General features: G+C 45.8%; 1 long non-coding RNA gene across 1 annotated transcript; it reads right to left on the reverse strand.

Annotated features, from left to right (window-relative positions):
* Positions 1-137: 137 nt before the first annotated feature.
* On the reverse strand, positions 138-7,245 carry LOC140218827 (uncharacterized). The gene is made up of 3 exons (XR_011895017.1): positions 7,055-7,245; positions 2,032-2,206; positions 138-255 (listed from the first exon to the last, which is right to left on the reverse strand). It is a non-coding gene; the product is annotated as an uncharacterized lncRNA (long non-coding RNA).
* Positions 7,246-8,932: the final 1,687 nt, after the last annotated feature.

Genomic DNA, 8,932 nt, shown 5'->3' on the forward strand with positions numbered 1-8,932 from the left:
TGCTTGCAGGCACTCGATAAAATAGGTAGAAACGAGTCCCGTATTCATATTTGTACGGCGTAACTAAAGGAGCTAAAGGTCTCTGTAAAGTCGGTGACTATTATGGTGGCGAACACTGATGGCAGTATCACCTGTCACAGTAGAATTCTTGGCTTGTTGTGCACCTTGTGCACTGAGTAAGTAGACGATGACGGACACGGACAGCACCAACAGTGACAGGGAGGAGAACTGGATGAAGGCCCGATTGATCTTGTACTGCGAAAGAAAAGACCAAATAAAGAGTTCTCTAATCGAAAAGGTATTTCGCCATGTCAACAAATAATAGGTCTGGCTGGGCTACGTCCGAGACTCAGAAAGCTCGAAAGAACCTCCCAGTTAGAGAGTTCCGCGGTTTTACTTCTATGACCAGCTCCACTCATATCTTAAAAGCCGATAGATTTACTTTATTTTAGTTAGAACCAATTTCTTAGATATAGCATGCATATAGAGATGTTCTGTGGGCAAACATACGTCACCTCTATAAGCACAAGATTGCCCGCATATAGAAACTGAAACTTCTAGGTCAAAGATTCAAATTTTGCTAGTTTAAAGTTTATTTATTCCCTTTCGGGCACATGTTGAAATTGTGAAATTCAAGCCCGACAGTAGTGAAATCACCTTTTCGTTAGCAAAAATCCTAGACCTAGCACAATTTTCGAGCTATCCATGAATAAAATAATGTATAAGACACATTGGTATTCTTCCTAATTGTTCCACCAGCTGCAGGACTCTATATTCTAGGAGAAATCTGTGGAGTTCAATCAATTTCTCTACATGACTTTCATCGATTATGAAAAGGCATTTAATTTAGTAGAGATAACAGCAGCCATAGACGCATTGTATAATCAAGCAGCGAAAGGGAATACAGGAGTATCTTGGGAAATTTCTACGAAGATTCCACAGCTGGATTGCTTCTCCACAATAAAATTTGAATATTACCTATCAAGAAAGTGGTCAGTGAACGATAACAAAATATTTCCAATGCTGTTCACTGTATGCTTAGAATAATTATTTAAGCTATTAGGGTTAGGAGTAAGTATAAACGGTGAATATCTCAACAACCTTCGGTTTGCAGATAACCTCGTCCTATTCAGCAAAAGTGGAGGGAAATTGCAACAAATGAATGAGGACCTTAACCGATAAAGTTTAGGAGCAAGGTTGAATATTAATGTACAGAAACCAAATGTAATGGTCAATAGCCTGGCTAGGGAACAAGAATTCATGACCGCCCGTCAGCCTTTAGAGTCCGTGCAGAAGTACATTATCAAGGTCGATTACTGAAAGGGAAGCCTAAGAAAGGAATTTGTAGAAGAATAAAGAAAGGGTTGCAGCGCATATGACAGGTATTTGTGTTCACGATTTAACGTGTTCACGATTATACCTCTGCCGAGAATATACACCGGCAGTGAAGTAGAATTGCAGTGTACTAGGATAGACTGGAATAATATATCTGTGTTTGTCTGGTTGGACTATGCCCCACCAGGTATCACCACCAATCCGGCCTCTCACATTTACGCTTCTGGTAACCCGGTAACCCGCAAAAGAATACTGGAATAGCGGACACGTCAAAACTCTCGTTAGAGAGTTTTGAGTTAGAGAGTCTGCTCGTGGTTCCATCTCATGGCAACAAGGTTTAAGAACGGACGAGTTGGTTAACCATAATGAACGTCACTGCACAGTGCAGAAACTTACAGTGGGAGAGCGAACGGGGACATGCAGGCACAAGCACTTATTTAGAGATTAAAGTTTATCGTCAGCTTCACAGATACATACGCATATTTAAATTGTTTTGCTATTGCAAGGTTCCCGTCACTGCATACATGGCTGCCCACGCGTGTTTGATGTTGATGCGTTCACAAATTCGTATATGTTTGTCTCCGAAACTGAAACTCAACATTCAGTTGCAATTCAGCACTTGTGTCGATGAGCGTTATTCGTTCGTTGTGTGGTTCTGCGATGCAGTCGCTTTAGTTCGTGATCCGGTTTGGTCACCTGATCTTGCTCCATGGGGATGCAGTCATCGCATGGCCACTTTCGACTCGACCCTCCGCCAGGAACAGACGTTCGCTTGATGCGATGCGTTCGCCAATTCCTGTGCGGCCGGCAGCCTTTCGGAAGCCTGGCCATGGCCCTTAGGGAACGCTTGGCCATCGAGTGTTTCCTGTTCCTACAAGTAAGATAGCACCACCATCAATTCAACCAACCTCACAGGCTAAAAAAAAATATTTTGGAAGAAGCAACGCTCGTTTTGGAATAAACGTTGACGAAGCTTTCTCAAAAAGTTTCGATTAAATGATATGCATTGAGACGCAAGATGGGTGCCATTGTATTTCCAAGTACGCGCAAGGACTACTTACTTCCTTAGCCTATTGCAGAAGTATTCTTTCATCGTGCTTGGCGGTAACGCGCGAGTAAATAAATGATGAAAAATCGCCATGGTTGAACGCGGTTAAACCAAAGTTTGTCCAGCGATAGCACGGTTTGACTTGCTTTGGGAGCACCACAAGACGAAACACACACGCTGCTTGGCGCGGCAGCAGCAGCGAGGGAATTGGCCTTCATGCTGCGTCTCGCTCCAACACGAACGAAGCGTCGAAAGCACAGCGCATACGAATCTACCAGCACTCGGTGCACTTTGTCCACATCGCAGATCGCTTTCAAGATCAGGGCGCCCGTGGGCCGTAAGCAGCAGGCGCTGGTAGTGGCAGGCTAAATGCCAGTTTGAACTTGACTGAGCTTGAAGGTGATATTTACGGAGACAGGCGTTTTGTGGGGGGTGTACCTGGCGTAACAGGGCTATCGCTCCAATAAATGTGCCGCGTTTTTTGGCATAGCGAATACATGCCTGAACGCCACTTCACGGAGACCCTCTCACTCCCCTTCCACGGTGAGTGAGTAGTGTCATAAGCTTTCGCGACTCTTCATTTCGCCTCAGCAGCAAAGTTCGAACATTACCTCGGTGGTCTCCTTGATATTGATCCTCGATATCAAGGAAAATGACCTTGTCACATTGACACACATTGACGTACACAAACGCACGAATGTGCTAAAACACGTCATTTCAATAGATATATTAGTGCGACGTGATGTAAAAGCACGCATCCCACGTTCTACGTCTCTCAGTACTATTGCAAAACGCTCAACGACGCAGAGGCTCAAGGCAAGAATTTTAACCTTTCCAGCTCTTCTGGAACCTCAAGATAAAATCGCCCAAGTCTTTAAATGGGCATTGACAAACGCCAATGTTTCTCATCTTGTGCATCAACGCGGGGGGACGCATTTTCAACGCAGATGGGGTTTGTGTTCCGCCAATGCCTCCATTGCTCCACAGGAGTTGCCTCGCGAGCTGCGTTCCAAGAGGTTTTTTTTTTTTTAATTCTGGGTAGTGGAAATGATATCCCGAAGGCGAAGCAAGATAGCCACCGTCCTGTGAGGGGCACGATAAAACACTAGCTTATAGTGAAGAAGAACAAGTGCTTTCCGCACCCACCTCATGAGTTTGACATGGCGCATATTGCCGTACAGGTACTGGTCAACGTGTATCTTTGTGTTACTGGTTTTTTAGAATGAAGCTGGAGCATCTTGGAAAACCTTATTGGAGATAACATCATCAACGTTAACACGAAGGTAGTACTATCATCGGGAACAACCAGCTTCCGTTTTCTATTTAACCAAGCATTGAACAGATCCGTATCACTTGATCTGGAAGCAGACAACACCCCACACGGCTCTAATTCAGAGGTGGGCGAGGAGGCAAGCATTGGCTTCACCTCTTCTGGTAAGAAGATACGAGAGCTTTGACTTCAGGAAAATTTTATAAAATAAGCTTTCTTGCAGAATTCGAGGCACTTTTTCGTACGTATCTGGCCTGTAACGCGGAACGCGTTAACGGGATGGTGGCGTCATCTAAGAACTGTGCAGCGAAAAAGTATTTTACGAATTTACCGTTTCAACCACAGGGTTTCATACAATAATTACTAGGTGGCACTGTGGCGCTAGCGTTTACGGGAGCGCTACTACTAAGTAAATGTATCCGCTAGATACGCTGGCAACTGCGCAGGGAGAGACGAAAAGCCCACCATGTATCACACCACATGGGAATGCCAACTTATAACAGCAGTCCTCAAAATAATAAATCCAAGTGCGGAGAAATGGGAGGCATTGCTGGCTAGTGACCGCTGCGAGGACCAAATCGGTCTCGTGGATCGAGCACGCAGGGCAGCTGAGGCCGTTGGAGCCCTTGACAAAGGATCCTACCCCTGCTAAACCCAGTCAAGAGCGTTCAAGAAAACCCTGGCTGCATTCCAATACTCGCCGTAGACGGCTAAGTAGTCGGCTAAGTGGACAGTGGCTATCTTAAGTATCATTCCAATTCTCACGGAGACGTCAAAGTAGGCAGCTTCGCGAAGACAGCATCGACGTCAAAAACGATGCAGGCTAGTTTCCTGTCCAAACAAGATGGCGGCTGAGCCGGACGCTTCGAAAGCCGACAGGAAGCTTGTCTGCGCACAAGAAAACATATACATGCTATCCTACACCCTTAACATAATCTATCTCGTGTTTTTCATAGGTTCGCTGGCGCAAAGACTTAAAATACAGAAATAATGTTTGCTTTTCTCAACTTTTTCTTGTCGCTGCAAGGTGGCGTCACGCCACAGAAGCATCTTAGAAGCTTTAGAACACGCACCTAAAAGCGAGATATAAGAAAGAACAAGAAGCATGTGCTTGCTGCGATAAAGCTAGGGAAACTATGGAGCATGTTTTATTAGAATGTGAAGACGTCTCCCCAGCGGTCGATTTAGGCACCACTGGCCTCCTTAAAGCCCTTGGGTTCAGCGGGAGCAGTGGAATAGTAAACATGTCGGCAATAGGCATTAGGAAGAGGCGATTGGAGGATTGGTGCACGAAAAGTAGGGAAACGACAAGAAACGGAGACGTACAAAAGCACAGTTAGCAATAGGGGATCAGAAAATTTAGGTGTGGGAGTTCATAGTGTTTATTTTTTTTATTGTTTAACTTAGGTAGGACATTAGGCAGTATAATAGCAAGAGCTTGGTGGCGCAACCCACCGCCCCGTTCCGAAGGAGACGCTCATAACATCCATCCATCCATCCATCCATCCATCCATCCATCCATCCATCCATCCATCCATCCATCCATCCATCCATCCATCCATCCATCCATCCATCCATCCATCCATCCATCCATCCATCCATCCATCCATCCATCCATCCATCCATCCATCCATCCATCCATCCATCCATCCATCCATCCATCCATCCATCCATCCATCCATCCATCCATCCATCCATCCATCTTCCATACGTTTTCCAGACGGCTCAAAACGCGTTCCATTACGTGACCTTGAAGCTCTCTCAGCTGTCTCCTTAGCTGTCTACGTAGATTGCCTCCGATGCTGGTCACAACTGTAACACATCCCCTAACGGACTACAACAAAAGACCCTGTAGAGACCAATAAATGTTTTGATGATGATGATGATGATGATGATGGGAGCAGCAAGCATGGGGTTTCAGCCAGCACGAGCACGATGGATTATTGAGTTCCCTACAATAATTGCTACAGAGAACTTTGGCGCTAGTGTAGCTCCAATCGGGCGGTTCAGCCAGCGTGGGAATTATGGCAAGAACATGACTTTGCCTCAGCTTCGTCCTTCCGCTTTCAAACGGCTTCGCGGCTTTGTAAACTCATTTTATACAAAGAAACACATAATAAATAATTACACAGACTTTATTAAAATGGTCCGACGGCATGGTTTGAATACGGAGCCAGAAGCCCGATATTGAAACCATTACGCCACAGACGCAGGCATTGAGAAGCTACGTAAAACGCCCTTATGAATTTATCGCGGGCAAGTCAGTGCCTTGAGTCGCTTGGCGCGTTTCGATTTCGCCACTTCGACAAGCTGAATCGTAATAATTAGTAGCAATTATGTATGTTCGCAACGTCCTTGCAGTTAGAAATGAATGCTCTTAAATTGACGACATTGAAGGCATAGAAAACGAAAACGTCTGAATCACCAAACACGAAGCACAGTCAAATTCTTGTACTTCCCTTAATTCCCATGGTGGCTGAACGATTGCAGCGCCACAGTTCCCTCTAGGGATTATTGTAGGAAACTCTATGCCATGTCTAGGACATGAATTTGCCTGAACTTTGTTCTTTCAGTTCCAAACGACTTTGCAACTTCGCGAACTCGTCATTTCCGGCAAAGCACGGCACTATAAATAACGAAATAAACGTGAATAACGTTATCCGACTGCAGGATTCGAACACAAGACCTCTAGCACAAAGCCTGATGGCGACACCATTACGCCACAGACGAATGCGTCGCCAAGAGGCATAGAGCACCCTTTCTCACGGGCAAGCCAGCGCGTTGAGACGCTTGCCGCGTTTCGATCCGCTGTTGTGCAAGAAGAAACGGACGCATGGGTAACACCACGAGTGCATCACGGCACTATGGAACAACTGAAAATTTATACAAATAATGCGCATAGGATGTACTGCATGTAAATATGCATATGCATTACCCAGCCTTCCTATAGTTCACTGCAAAATAAAATCATTCTATCGTATAACATGCTGCTATTACTAGTATTTGTATTACCTCGAAATGCACTCTTCATATAGACACTCAGATGTTTATGAGCCAATCACACCAAGAATGCATCGCTTTGCGCGGTTGTCAACTGGACTTAAGTCTGTTCTTTTCTCTCTCTCTCTCTTTAAATCTCCTTGGCTGTGTCGCACAAACATGTCCCCGCGTGCAAGTCAGAGCACTATCCGAGAAGCTTGACTGCAACGCTGAACCTTGCTGTTGGTTTCTGTGCATCGCCTTTTGGGGCGTCACTGCCCATTTTCGTCACGCCCGCAGTGCTAGACAGGTGTCGCTCGGTGCTACCGACACAAACTGCCTAACGTTTCACGCAACTGCCTTCAAGCGCGCAGAACAAGTACACGCACTCGTGATGTCAAGGTACTTTGCGCGTTTCTCACTTGAAAGGTGCGTCCGAAGGGTTTGTGCAGCCTTGCTTGCTTGCTTGCTTGCTTGCTTGCTTGCTTGCTTGTGCAGCCCCCAGTCTTGCCAGTCACTTCTTTCTTCTTCTTCTTCTTCGCTCATGCTCGCGCCGTAGAGAAATGAATTCAACAGGAGCGGACACTGCCATAGAGGCCAGCGGCCGAATGGACTCTTGCGCCGCGGGAAGCTGTAGTGAATAACTCAACCCCACTTCCGGTTTCTGTTTCGGGCGCGCGCAGTTTCAACGCTAGCTAGCACGTGTTTCGCCGGCTGCGCCGAACGGTGCTCTGCTGCTTACTTCTACTGCTCAACCGTGTGCTGTCTAGGTGCAGATTTTCTTTTTGTTGCTATTTAGTAGAATAAATACATACGATTGCAAGTGCTCTTCACAAGCCTTCAACGAAGCTATCTCTTCTGAAACGTGCAATTCCATAAAAACGCAAGAAGCCTTGTGAAGGGAACTGTTTATATTGCTCTATATGAAATTGCTCGTTCCGCGCTTTTTGTGCATTCTCACATTGTTGTTGCCCCCCCCCCCCCGAAGCACAGCAGCAGTTCCCGTACAAGACTCCACCGGACGGCATCAGCTGCGATAACGTAAATTACAACCATGTGTCATTCTGGTATTTAAACCTTATAGGAAAACTGCGTGAAGAGGCAAAACTCGCGAAAGTGATGAACGGGCGAGATTGCGAGCAAAGCCGATTTGCTTTTACAAACAAGGCGCACAAAACACTGAAATATTCCGAACAATGCCAAACAAACTAACGACGAAGACATATGTTAATGATTTCTAAGCAGTCACCCATTCCCAGGCCTTCATTCGTGCTCCTCGAAAGCACAAGCACGCGGAAGACCGCGCGTTTCTTTCAGCTCAGCCAATGCTGTGGGACGCCACATATACAGAGGTGGCCACAACACTGACTCCCACCCAGATGGTCACATAATTCCTTCTACGCGCACTCAAAATAAATGCATTTGTGCAAAGCGTGTTTTCAGCCGTTCAGAAGAGAAAACCTTCAGGTACGAGGTCCTGGTTCTTGAGCTCCTACGCATTATATTTTGCCGGCCGTTGTGCCAATGCCAGCAACACGCTTCTGCGTGATTTCTCGTAGAAACTGATCGTCGTGATTTCTACAAGATTGAGTGTCGAAAACAGTTACATGCTAGCTGTTGGGGGGCCATACAAAATTAGAGTCAGTCAACGCGAAACTAACTATGACACAATGGTCGACCTGCCTTTCGCTAACGGTGTCACAGCGGCCAGCGTACCTTAAGCCTAAATTGACTGAAATGTCACGTACTCTGCCAAAAAGGGATTCTCATCTTGCTGTTGTCAAATAGCGCAGGGGTGCCATGTCGAAGTTCAGCAGGGATACGAAAATTCAGTGGTGATTTAGTGATAAATGCAAGAGAAATTCGTGAGCATTAACATCACACTTCTTTGTAGTACCGTATACATGATTTGAACCGTGTTCACCCCATTGCAAGGCGTTGTTGAGGAGCTCAATCGACATTAGGACAAGAATAAACAGCGCGTGGACCGGACGAAGTGAAGATGACAGACCAGAAGCTGACCTCGGTGACCTAGGTCCGGTATCGCTCCTGTTCTTAGCAACCTTTTACTCGCACGGTTTGACAGAAGCCTCATGAGTAGCGTCCTACCGACCAGATTTATTAAAGTTTTGCGCTTTGTAGATTATTTCCTTGTGCTTCAGAGAACCGACAAAATAGGTCATCTCTCGTATGCAAAATAATTTTTGACATCTTTCAAACGGTAATGAAACCTTTGGTACTAACGATTGAGCATCGCTCCGGAATTAAGATAGGATCATTAGACCTCAAGTTAATGTTTG

The sequence above is a fragment of the Dermacentor andersoni genome, chromosome 6, assembly GCF_023375885.2.
Source record: "Dermacentor andersoni chromosome 6, qqDerAnde1_hic_scaffold, whole genome shotgun sequence".
NCBI classification, from domain to species: domain Eukaryota; kingdom Metazoa; phylum Arthropoda; class Arachnida; order Ixodida; family Ixodidae; genus Dermacentor; species Dermacentor andersoni.